Below are 13,516 nucleotides of genomic sequence, written 5' to 3'. Positions count from 1 at the left end.
CTGTCATTTAGCTAAAACAAGGACGCTGGGGAAGAAAGTCATTCTTCATCAGGGAGGCAGCAAAGGAGGCCACCTGTTTTATGAAGGGTCACGCAGGAATTCCATGGCCGTAGCCAGGATGAGTGGAAACGTTGATTTTAGATAGAACTTGGCCATATCGCTTTGCATTTTGTGTAAAACGCAAACATCTTGGGTCCTCTTCCTCATCTGGGAACTTTGCTACTTATCACAGAGTAGTAACGTGTGCAGTCCATCTCAGCACTGCTCAGCCTGAAAGAGAAAACAGATGGGGGGTTGATTGAGCTGGAACAACGAGGGAGGAAGAGCGACCCCTAGGGGCCAGACGGACAATAGGCGGGATCGAAGTGTTCCACCACGCTCTTCCACCCCTTCCCTCTCAGGACGGCAGCTGAGACTGGGGTCACAGGCCGGCAGGTTGCTGAGGCCTTGATGATTCTCCTTCCCATTCTAAATCTTGGCAGTCTGGGGGTGAGTCAGATAGACGTGGTTTCCTTGCATTCATCAGCTGGGTAGAAATGCATGGGAAGGGATGTGTCCTGTCTCAACACCCGATCGACCCATTTTTCCAAAGGAAGGAGTTGCTGTGTATTAAATGCTCCACGCATAGATGTGTGTGTGTGTGTGTGTTTCTTCTTCCACCCATACATCCTGGGTTTGAGCTGACCTGGTTCCAAAAAGATTCTAAAAAAGAGCGTGGTCAGCTTTGAGACTCAAATCTTCGTTTCACTAATGCTTGCCAAGCCCGGCTAACAAGCAAATGTCCTTTAATAGATGAGTTATTCTTTCCGCCTTCTGCATCTGCTTTAAGGAGCTTTGTAGATACGATTGGCTGTGGATTTGGGCCGGATCAGGGCTGTTTCTGCAATCTATTTCCCTAATCCCACTTTAATTTTATTCATCTTTTTTTTTAGACTATTAAAGATAATTTAATTGATCTCACCTCTTATTTGGTTTGGATACGTGAAATCCCATCAAGTTAAAGGATCACGAGGAAGTCTCTCCCTTAAGGTTCATGGAGACTCAAGACAAACAAGGTAACGTGGGCCTGGGTGTTCTCAAAAATCCCATCGTCTTTCCTCACAATGAGCTAAACTCTATGTCTGCCATGGTCTTTGCTCCCCATAAACTCCAAGCGCCCTCTATCCAGTCCCAAAAACAAAGCATCTGAATACAGCCCGCTGAGGGACATTCTTTAATGAACATTGAAACAGGCGCCCTTCCTGGGCTGGAAAAGAGAAAATGCCTTTCCTTCGGATTTCATTATTTCCTGACTACAGTAAGAACTGTTTCGTTATTCTGGGCAGGGAATTTCATAAATCAGCCATCTCAGCACCAAGATGGAGAGCCGGGTGTGTGCACGTGCACATGTGCCATATGTCGGTGCTAAACTCGGACACAGCTAGATTCAGTTGAAAAGAGAAAGCCCTCTCGGAGACAGGGTCCCATTACATGCTGAACCTCCCCAGGCCGGAAGGAAGGGTTTGCATCAGATAGGATCATCCAGGAAGAGCAGTTTCACAAAGCAGCTCCAGGAGGACCTCTGAGGTTCCTGACTTTGCCCCTTGAGCTGGCAGCATCCCCTGGCCAACTCCTGTCGCCAGCACTTGTGCAAACGCCTGCATTTTCCAGCAATAATATGTCATCATTAACCATATGTCTTCTTTCCACCACTTTTTTTTCCCCAGCAATTCACCATCATTAATTTTTAGTACTCTTTCCTGAAGACAGGTGGCTCCTTGCCAAAGGTAATGAGGTTGAGATTTGCAAAGTTCGATAATTGTCAGGGGAAGAATATAAATGTAATAAAATGCAGGTTTCCTTTCTTTTTTTGTTATGTCTCTCAGCCAGATGAACCGAGTACGGTCACCTCTGTGAACTTCATTAAAAATGAGACTTTAGGGGTCTTAGGGAGAGTTCAGCTCAATACCAATCAACAAGTAGGCATCTTTGACAAATGCCAGGAACATCCTAATAAAAATTAATGAATTTCATTCATTTTCGCAGAATACATGATGTCTCCAAAGAGATTCATTATTCACTTTAAATCTACACATATTTATCAAATTTCTGCAGCGGGATACAATTGTTTTTGTGTTAGATTCAAAAAAAAATCATAAATGTAAGGTGTCTGCTTTCCAAAGATATCCAGTCATGATAAGGAGATGAGTTACATCAAGGATACAGTTGTTCTCAATTCAGCAAATCCCTCAGCAGGTGATGGAATGAATGTCTCCTGTTTTTATAGTAGAATCCATAGAGATTGTGCAAATAAACCTTTCCACAGAAAAGAAACTCATGGACGTGGAGAATAGACTTGCGGTTGCCAAGGGGGAAGAGGAGGGAGTGGGAAGCCCTGGGAATCAGAGGTTAATAGATGCAAACTATTGCCTTTGGAATGGATAAGCAATGAGATCCTGCTGTACAGCAGAGGGAACTATATTTAGTCACTTATGATGGAGCACGATGGAGGATAATGTGAGAAAAAGAATGTATATATGTGTGTGTGACTGGGTCACTTTGCTGTAAGTAGAAAATTGACAGAACACTGTAAACCAGCTATAACGGGAAAAACAAAAATCATTAAAAAAAAATCCTTAGAGAATATTCTCATGCAGCAAATGCCTTACATTTTGAGTACAACAGCCTCTAGTCTCTTATCGTCATGGAGCCCTTGATAAACAGCATGCACCTCTCCAGAACTGAATTTTTAGTTTTATTTTCTTGTAATTAATTTAAATTAAATTAAACAAAAATCTGATCCTCATCCTGTTATTGGAAAACATTGCATTATGTTGGCAACAACCTGGGCCGGTGGATCTACTTTGGCAACTGCAATTTTAATGAACTCTAAATACAGATCACATAATCCCTGCGAAAATACAGCATCCAGACGGAAATGTGCTCAAAGTGTGCAAGACAAACTCCTGTCTGAGACTGAGCGCAAAGACAAAGAATATAAACTGTCCCATTAGGACCTCTGTTATGTTGATTGCATGCTGGCTTGATAACGTGTTAGATACACTGGGTCACAGGAATGCATTATTGACATTAATTCATATTTTACTTTCATTAGAAAGTAGCAATTAGAAAAAAATGTAATTTCACCTGCGGTTTGCACTGTATTGGCATCTGATGATGCAGCTCACAGTGAAAGTCAAGCATCCTCTTCCTCAGGGCAGATTCCAGGGGGCCCCACCGTTTGTACCACCTCGGCTCCTCAGCAGGAAGCTTCCCTGCACCTCGGGACTTCCTAGTCCCTGGGGCAGGGCGCTGGAGGCAAAAAGATGTGCAGCGGCAGCTCCTAAAACCTGCCTGCAGGGCCTACAGATAACTCCTCACAGGGGCCCTGTCTCAGATTCCTGTGTCCCTTAAGCAGGACTGCACAGCAGACTCCTCACCTTCACATACAGACTGGAACACAGACGCGGCCAAGAGCCTCTTTAAATAATAAAGAAAGCTAATGACAATGTAAAGGCCAAGAGATTGATGTCATATGCCACATGTGACAAAAATAGCTTAAAATTCTGCTTCAAAATAAACTGCTGATATTTGGGGGGCGGGGGGGGGATTATTTCCCTTGGGAAAATCCCTCTGTTTTGTTGAAGAGGACAGGTATTTTTGTTTTTCATATCCCTTATGAAAATATGTCGTCTGTGTGAGAGTAGGCATTACAGATCAATTCACTTGCTTAGACAAAAACTAATGCACCAGTTTGGAAAGGCTTTATTGATTTTGCCCTAACAAATGGGGTTTTGGCGAGTGTGAGCTGCCCCTGCCCCCGAATGCATGACAACACCGCCACCTAGTGGTTGCTTTCTTAAATTGTACACAGTCCACCTTATTTAGGCTGCGGTTAGGATCTTACCATCTGGAAACATGCAGTGGGAAGGAGACTATTCGATAGGAGAAGCGTGCACTCCAAAAATTTATGGAATTATGACATCATGGCTTTGTTAAAGGAAGATTTTTCATTGAGAGTTCATGTGTGTGAGAAATGTTCCTAGTTAATCCAGGCGGACTTCCAGGAAGAAGTTATCCGAGATTTGTGACTTTTTTAAATGGAGGGCACAGAGGTAGATAACAGTAAACTAGGTGTTGCCTTTGTGCAAGTAAAACCCTAGTTATTTCAGGATCAGGCATGTATCCCCTGATGCTATATTTTAAATCAGAATTGGCTTCGGTAAAGGAATAAATAACTGGTATGTATTTTTAAAAGAGTGTATAGATATTCAACTCAGTATGTTGTCAGTGGAATTATGAGGGGTTATTACTTTTTGATTCTCGGATGGACGGAGAAGAGATGTGCCAGGAAGCCCAGAGGGGTCTCTGGCCAGTCCGGTGTAATATGTAGATTCTAGAGAATTAATGAAAATATTCAAAGCTTTGTCAGATATAGAAATAAGAGCTGCAACCTAGACCTCGAGCCTGCTAAATTCTAGATTGCGACTTTAAAATTTTTAATCTTTAAAATTTGATCGCAGAGTTCCAACTCCAGAGCCCCCCAAATTATAGGATGCCGGTATCTTGAGGTGATTTAATTATAAAGCTAGTTTTAGAAAACTCTGGAAAACGAACAGTTCCTTTTTTTCTAGAACCAGCTGCTGGGACAAAGTTGGGGAAATTATTTCCACCCAAGACTTTCACTAACCAGCTTGTCTATTTTCTTAGGTAGGTCTGTGTTTCTCCTGGACCAGGCCTCTGAAATGTTCTCTAGCAGATGGCGAAATTAAGGCTAAGGGTTCTCTGTGGATAATTTCAAAAAGCAAAGTCAGACCAGGGGAGCCATTGGTTCCTTGAGCTTTGAGACCATCAGGCCAGCACAGTGGGAAAAGGGAAGGCTAGGATAACGAGCCCATTCAGAAAGAAAAGGGGTGGTTCTCAGACTCACAGAATGAGATCTACCGTAAAGGAAAAGCTGCCTGGGTGTCATTCTCTGCATTGAACCTTTTACAGTGATTGTGACTCAACTCCTTCTCTGCCTCTGGGGAAGAAATTAGAAAGAGCGAGAAAGGAGCAGGGGACCGAGTTTTGGCTCTGCTCCTCATGGCATCCCAGACATTTCATTCACAGTCTCATTTAATTCAGGACAGCCTCAGAGCTAAGATCGGTCATCTCTGGTTTTCAGACCAGAAAACTGAGGTGTGGAGTAATTGAATAAGCTGCCTGAGCTCAAAAAGCTAGCACATGCAGATCCCCGATCTTAACCTGACACACTTTCTAACACACGGAGTAATGTTTAAAGGCAAAAATTGCCTTTGGAAAGTCCCTGGCGGTCCGCGGACTGCGTACTGCAGCACTGCCTACCTCAAGGCATTTAATTCTGTTTCCCTAACAAAGCCACCTTGAAGTGGCTGTTCTTTTCTTTCCGTTTCCTTGGGGAGGTATGTGAGGATTTGGCATCTGGGTAGGTAGGCTGCCCCAGGAGCTGCCTCACGTGGTCCACTTTCCTTCTTTCCTTAAAACCTTGTGCTCTGGTCACTGAAATCCTTCTGACAAATCAACGCTCTCAAACAGCCTCTTCTTCTGTTACGGATCTTTCATCTGGGTGCTTCTTAATTTCTCTCATTTCCTCCAAGTCTGACAAATTAATCAAAAAGAAAATACAATTAGGAATCATCTCCCTCTGATGCTATTCTTGAAAGCCAAAAAATTGAATTAGAGAGAAGACTGAATGTGGTCTAAGCTTTGCAAAGCCTTTTCACTTCTGGTTCCCTGGTTCCGTGTTCATACAGACTTTTCAGAAGCCCGGTGAGATTATAGAAAACGCTGGCCTTCTTTCCCTAACAGTTGTTGGTTTTGTAATTTTCATCTAAACCCCTTTCTCATAAGTAATTGGATTTCCTGACAACAGAAGAACTGGCATTTTTATGTTAATGAAGTTGAGTTTAGGGCTTCATTTGACATTAAAGGTGCTTTGCAAATATATTATGAAAATCTGGTTTAGAAGAGTATATTAAGGGATAGAATGGGGCCTTGATTTTCAAGAAACATGCTGAAATGGCCAGAGAACTCAGCTCTCCAGTCATCCTTTCATAGTGTCTGAAAGGGGTTCTTGTTTTACATTTCAGATTCATTTCATATTTTCTTTATGTCTGCCCTGTGCCAGAAAAGCAGCAAGCTCCTTGCAGAAACAACAAAAATGCCAGGAAACAAAAAAAGAAACCAGAGAAAGCAAACCTGGAATATGAGATTTGGGGGTCTACTTGTGATTTAAGAAAGAGGGCTCCTCAGCTGGAGGGAAGAGCATCAGCATAGACCCAAAGATGAAAACCTCCATCGCGCACCGTCACCGGTTCTGATAGGGACGGACTAGGCTAGTTACACAGGTAGTTGCAGGAGTCCCACTCAGGGACCACAGATAGAGAGGGAAACCTAGGGGACTCTGGGAGATCCCGGCAAGTTGATACCTGCTCAAGAAAGCCGTCAGAACCAGGCAGGCTTGCTTGACTAGTGAAGGCTGGAGATGTGCCTCAGGACATTGCGTGGGGGACTGTGGCGTGAAACCTGCATTCAAGTTCAGACCAAGGCTGGTGTTTAAGGACCACCCTTCTGATTTGAAAACACCATGACAGTCCTGGTTTGACCTTATAAGGTCAAATACTCTCTTACTGGATCCAAGGAGGAGGAACTACTCCAGGAAAGAGGAAGAGGCAGTCTTCCCCCCCCCCCACCCCCCTTGGAGGCTAAAACTAACCCACCTGATCCTGGGGGTAAAGCCCCCTTGCCTGCCTGCTTGCATCGCTTACAAGCATCCTGTCTTATCTTAATAAATCTATTTCTTGCCTGTCGCTTTGTCTCTCACTGAATTCTTCACAATTCTGCACAAAGACATGAAGAGCCTGAACCTCAGTGAGTCCAGACACAGAGTGAGTGATTCTAATTTAAAACTGGGTTTAAGTCTCAGTCTGGGTTCTGGCTAAGTTCAAGTCATAAGTGCTATCAGTCTCAGTCGTATTTAAATGCATTATTTGTCTGGTATTTTCAACAAAGATACAGCAGCTCTACCTGCATACTATGGTGGGAGTACCAGGAAACCCTAGCAAAATTATGATTTAGGGTCTGGATGGAATTTGGTTTTAAGCCTCTGATTTATTCATATGTTCATATATAAGCTTGATGTTTATCTCAGTTAAATATTGAAAGATAGAATTTTGGTGAAAATAATCAATATCAAGAGTATTCATGTATTAGTTTAAATGAGCCATTTTTAGTACGTATATCGCTATTAGAAATTATTCAAGTCTAAGTGTTCACTGAGAAACACAAGATACACCATGCTTTGAAGGATTTTAGGATGGTTTTAAAACAGATACCACTTAGGGCTCTGATTGGATTCCTAGCCTGGGAACCTCCATATGCTTCGGTGCAGCCCTAAAAAGGCAAATAATAACAATAATAAGGCTGTATCGTAAATATATTTTAATCTGGGAGCCATTATAGCTGTTTAAATTTATAAAACATTTTAAAACATATAGTCCGGTTATACATATATATATATATATATATATAAATTCTCTTTCTATATTATCTGCCCTTTGTTATTTGATAGTATTTATCCGACCAGTTAAATTGGGCTGGAACTGTCTTCTTGGGAGAGTTTTACTGACAGATTCAACTCTTTCAATAAGACTTCAAGTTTTTGTTTCTTCTTATGTCATATTTGGTAAGCTGTATATTTCAAGACATGTGTCCATGTGATCTCATTAGCAAATGTGACAGTAGAACGATTGCTGTTGTATCATTTTATCCTTTTGCTGTTCATAAAACTTGCCATAAACACTGTTGACACAGATGATTGCTCCCTTTTTGTAATCAGTTTAGTTTAGCAACTTTCTTCATATTTTAAGGTATTATTAACTTTATTTCCTTTGCTTTCTATTTCACTGATGTTTTTAAGATTCATTACTTATTTTCTTCTCCTTCAGGGTGTTTTTGTTCTTTTACTCGAATGGATTCTTCCAGCATTGATTTTATCTTCCTATTTTCTAATCTAAGCATTCTTAAATCTAAGTTTTCTTCCTTTCAACTCTGTTGTCCTTTAGTTCAAGGCATTTTCTAGTTTCTCTGGTGATTTTATTTTCAATCAATGAATTATTTAGAAGTATGTTGCTTCACTTCCAGCTATTTGGGGATTTTCTAGATATCTTATTACTGATTTCTAAATTAACTTCATTTTTATCAAAGAGTATATTTTGCATGAATTTTGAAAAGTGTTGGTTTTAAAAATTTTAAAACTTGTCATATGGTCCATCATGGCACCATTTTGGTGACTGTATCTTGTGCACCTCAAGGGGGTGTGTATTTTGCATGGTTGGCAGGCGGCCATCCTTTGCTTTAAAGTACCTCAAAGCGTTTGCTAGGTTTCCTCAATTTTTTTTCTGTTTTTTTTTTTTTTTTTAGATTTGGCAATGTGGAAGTTTATTTATTTATTTTTATGAATCAGTTTTAATTATTGTATTAGGATGTTTTATTTTTGTCTATTTTTCTTTTTTTATAATGATTTTTATTTTTTCCATTATAGCTGGTTTACAGCGTTCTGTCAATTTCCCACTGCACAGCAAGGTGACCGGGTGACACCTACATGTATACAAACTTTTTCTCGCAGTACCGCTCTCCACCATAAGTGATGAGACATGGTTCCCAGTGCTAGGAGGAGGAAGGAGGGTTCCTCGGATATTATATGTCACCACTGATTGTTTTTTTTATCCTTGTTACATCCGTTGCTGATGGAGTGATAACACAATTGGCTCTGATGATTGTGGAATCTTCTCTTTTTCCCCTTTAATTTTGTCAATTTTGCTTTATATAACTCGAGGGGTTTTTTTTGTTTGTTTGTTTTTTAACTAGAGGCATAGACAATTGTAAATGCTATGAATTCCTGATAATTTGTCCCTTCATCCTTATAATCTATTCCTCATTATCTCTGCAGAACACTTTCTCAATGTCTGTTATCTAGGAACCCAGATATCTCAGGAACCCAGCCATGCTTTCTGTTCTGATCATCTTCTGTTGTCTGTTTTCTTTCAACCCATCTGTGTCCTTGTGATCAAAACGCCCCTTGTAGGCAGCTTATATTAGGGTCTTGTCTGTTTGTTTCTTTTCCACTCTGTCTCTGCCTCTTATTTAGAATATGTAGACAACTAAAATATAATTGAATTATCCATACGGTTGGATTTTAGCCTGCCATTTTATCATTTGTCTTCACTTTGCTCTCTGTTTTTGATTTGTCATTCCCCATTATTTTCCTTGTATTGGATTATTTGAATCATTTTATGTGTCCCGTTTTAATTTTTCTACAGGCATTTTGGTTGTCTCTTTCTCACTCCAGGGATTGTTCCAGGGATTATGGGATATGGGTTCAGTCTCACGCAGTCTGATTAGAAACAGGATTGCAGTGTGGAACCCTCGAGACGATGGGGTCTTTCTAACCCCCTCACAAACATTTATTTCTGTATTCTCTTTGTCACATGCATTGTATCTACAGGCACTGAAAACACCACTAGAACATGTTCTGCTATTTAAGATGCATGTGAATTTTAAAGAACACCAGAGGGATGTGGAGTCGTTTCCATTTCCCAGATGTTTATCAAAAAAGGAAAACCTGGAGTTCCCGTTGTGGCGCAGTGGTTAATGAATCTGACTGGGAACCATGAAGTTGCGGGTTCAATCCCTGGCCTCGCTCAGTGGGTTAAGGATCCAGCATTGCCATGAGCTGTGGTGTAGGTCGCAGATGCGGCTTGGATCCTGCCTTGCTGTGGCTGTGGTGTAGGCCGGTGGCTACAGCTCCGATTCGACCCCTAGCCTGGGAACCTCCATATGCCGCGGGAGTGGCCCTAGAAAAGGCAAAAAGACCAAAAAAAACAAAAAAAACGGGAAGACCTGTTCTTTCTTTCCCAAGATCCCTGTGACCCTCTGGTTATTTCGCTTCAGCTTGAAGAACTTCTAGAATTTGTTTTTGAAAATGTCTATAGGTGACACAGCTTTTTCAGTTTTCCTTTATCAGAGACTGTCTTTTCTCACTGTCTTTCTGGAAGAATATTTTTGCTCAAGTTGATAGAGAATTTTAGTGTGATGTCACTTATGTTGAGTAATTGGAAAATTTTTTTCCACTCTCTTTTGATCTTTGTGTTTTCTGATGAGAAATTCACAATCCTGCAATTCAGTCTCCTCTCTGTTATATGTCACTTGCTCTGGATGATTTCAAGATTTTTTTCTTGTTTTTAATTTTTAGCAGCTTAACATGACGGTCTAAGCATGGCTAACTTTGAGTTTATTGCGTTTGAAATTTACTGAGTTTTTTTTTTTTTTTTAACTATACATTTAAATCTTTTGGAAAATTTGGAGATTTCTCAGCTACGTATTTTTTCAAATGTTGGCCTATACCAATGTATATTCCTTCGACTTCTGTGACCCCAATTGCATGTATGTTAGACATTTTGAAAATTTCCCACAGGCCTCTAGGTCCTGTTATTTTTCCCCAAATATTTTTCCCTGTTACTTAGAATGGATAATGCCTGTTAGTCTATCTTCAGGTTAATTGACTTTTTCCTCTGTTATCTCAGTTCTGTAATTGAGCCCATCTAAGGGGTTTTTATTTCAGGTTCTGTATTTTTCAGTTCAATATTTTTAATGGGTTATTTTTTTGTATAATTATTTTTTGTTTGTTTTTTCAGGGCTGCACCTGCAACATATGGAAGTTCCCAGGCTAGGGTTTGAATTGGCACTGTAGCTGCCAACCTATACCACAGCCACAGCAATGCAGGATCCTTAACCCACTGAATGAGGCCAGGGATGGAACCCACATCCTCATAGATACTAGTCGGGTTTGTTGCCACTGAGCTACAACAGGAACTACTCACTTAGTTGTGTCTAAAAGAGTTTTGGTTTGGAGTTCCTGTCCCGGCTCAGTGGTTAATGAATCCAACTAGGAACCATGAGGTTGCAGGTTCGATCCCTGGCTTTGCTTAGTGGGTTAAGGATCCGGTGATGCCGTGAGCTGTGGTGTAGGCCGCAGACGTGGCTCTGATCTGGCGTTGCTGTGGCTCTGGCGTAGGCCACGATTAGACCCCTAGCCTGGGAACTTCCATATGCCGCAGGAGTGGCCCTGGAAAAGGCAAAAAGAAAAAATAAAATAAAATAAAATAGTTTTGGTCTCTGAGCTGAGAGCTTTTTCCCTGAATGTGAGTGTGTCCGTTTTGTCTTTTTTGCTGATGGGAGCAGCCATCACGTTTTATTACTGGACCATGAAAACGTCATCACTCCTTTATTCGAATTACAAAGCAAATCTAGCCTATCTTTGATGTTTTCCCAGGCAGTCTGTTTTCTGTTTTGTGCACCTAGACCTCTGCTTTACTTTATTCTATTTTTTGTATTTGTCTTTATAGGGCCACACCCACAGCATATGGAGGTTCCCAGGCTAGGGGTCCAGTCGGAGCTGTTGCTGCCAGCCTACACCACAGCCACAGCAATATGGGATCCAAGCCATGTCTGCGACCTACACCACAGCTCACGGCAACTCCGGATCCTTAACCCACCGAGCCAGGCCAGGGATCAAACCCACAACCTCGTGGTTCCTAGTCGGATTCGTTTCTGCTGCGCCACGACGGGAACTCCCTAGACCTCTACTTTAGGGCCAAATGGTTGTCATTTTGAAAGCAATCCCATTTCTTTTTTTTTAATGTTTTATTTTCTTCTATTGTCACTGTTCGAAATCTGTTATGAGTATTATTGGTGTCCCTAATGCCATTTCTAAGGAATACATGGGGGCCCATTTTTTTCTCATTAATTTCTTATTTTCTGATCCATTCATTCATAAATTTATCGAATTGTTTATTCAATACACTTCTTGAGCATCTACCATATAGCATGTCTTTAGGGAGATGGTATTTTTCCCTATATTTAAATTAGCACAAAACTCTGAAAGAAATTGTACGTTTTCATTTCTTTGGATAGATTTCAAAATGCTTAATTTAAAAAAAAATTATCATTGATTTACAATGTTTCAGGTGTGTAGCAATATGATTCAGTTATATATCTATATAAAACAATCATATATATGTATATATCTCAAATAATTGCTTTGTAAAATACCTGTGTCAGGTGTTGCTGGTACGAATGCACACGTCTGCAAATCTCAGGAAGCTCGGTGTCTGATGAGGCATTGATCCTTACACCGAATGGACATGAGACTACGGAAACGGCTGCCACAGGGAAAAGGTATGTACGGAGCTGCAGCCACACAGATGTCAAGTTGCTTGATTCTGCCAAGAGGCCTGCAAAAGCTCTGAAAAGGGGGATGCTTTTCCTTGAATTCTAGCCACAAGAGAGGAGAACTTTGGGGGAAGCATCGCAATCTGAGGAGAGCTAAAAAGCCTGCAAGGTGGAATGAGGAGTTGATTCATGAGGTTACAGAATTAACAAGGGCGCATAAAAGGTGGTTGGAGAGAAAACAGAAGCCAGGTTATGTCTGAAAGGAATTTGAATGTCATTTCATAAACATGGAGTTCCCGTCGTGGCGCAGCATAAACGAATCTGACTAGGAACCATGAGGTTTCGGGTTCAATCCCTGGCCTAGCTCAGTGGGTTAAGGATCTTGTGTTGCTGTGACCTGTGGTGTAGGTCGCAGATGTGGCTCGGATCTGGCATTGCTGTGGCTCTGGTGGAGGCCAGCAACAACAGCTCCGATTGGACCCCTAGCCTGGGAACCTCCATGTGCCACGGGTGAGGCCCTATAAAGAAAAAAAAAGAATTTCATTTCATAAACAAAGGCAAGTGACACTATGTTTTTGAAGATAAGAGTTAAAGGAATATGGAATTTCCATCGTGGCTCAGTGGAAACAACACCATTGGCATCCTTGAGGATGTGGGTTTGATCCCTGGCCTTGCTTAGTGGGTTAAGGATCCGGCTTTGCTGTGAGCTGTGGTGTAGGTCGCAGACTTGGCTTGGATCCCTCACTGCTGTGGCTGTGGTGTAGGCCAGCAGCTACAGCTCTGATTCGACCCCTAGCCTGGGAACCTCCATATGCTGTGGGTGCGGCCCTAAAAAGACAAAAGACAAAAAAAAAAAAAAAAAAAAGGAGTTAAAGGAATACACCTTTGGAAACAAAACATATAAATGCATTTTTTAAAAAAATTCCCAGTGCAGTAAACGCTTCCTAGAGTCCTTCGGGAAAGGTGTGACAGCTTCCTTCTGTGTGCTAGGGACTAAGTTGGCTTTTTATGAACACGCTGTGGTCGATGTACTGGCACCATTGATGTCTAAAGTAGGAAAGGAAAAAGTTGAATGTATAAAGCAGGGCTTCTAGTGTGCATTATAATAATATGCGTTTGAATTATCCTATTTGTTGATAGTACATGTTTCTGAAAACAAAGCTCCATCCTTGTCTTGCTTCCTGCTGTGAAATTCAAACTTCCTTGTGGAGGAAAAAAAAGAAAAGTAATGAAAATATTTTTTCTCCAATAATATCAATGTGTTCAAAGAAGGTCTGAGCATTTC

At 41.2% G+C, this 13,516-nt stretch overlaps 1 protein-coding gene across 1 annotated transcript in view; it reads left to right on the top strand.

Annotated features, from left to right (window-relative positions):
* LOC146403653 (uncharacterized) overlaps positions 1-13,516 on the top strand; it is a 648,222-nt gene that overhangs the window by 588,788 nt on the left and 45,918 nt on the right. Inside the window, exons 11-12 of the mRNA XM_085024286.1 lie at positions 933-1,055; positions 12,121-12,237. The gene's annotated coding sequence lies outside the window, so the exon portion shown is untranslated. The remainder of the gene's footprint in view (positions 1-932; positions 1,056-12,120; positions 12,238-13,516) is intronic.

This window comes from Sus scrofa, chromosome 4 (assembly GCF_054392235.1).
Source record: "Sus scrofa isolate SSC_HxYL_T2T_F1_AM1 chromosome 4, Sscrofa_HxYL_maternal_Yorkshire_Landrace_v2.0, whole genome shotgun sequence".
Classification (NCBI taxonomy): domain Eukaryota; kingdom Metazoa; phylum Chordata; class Mammalia; order Artiodactyla; family Suidae; genus Sus; species Sus scrofa.
This window is presented reverse-complemented; position numbering and strand designations above follow the sequence as displayed.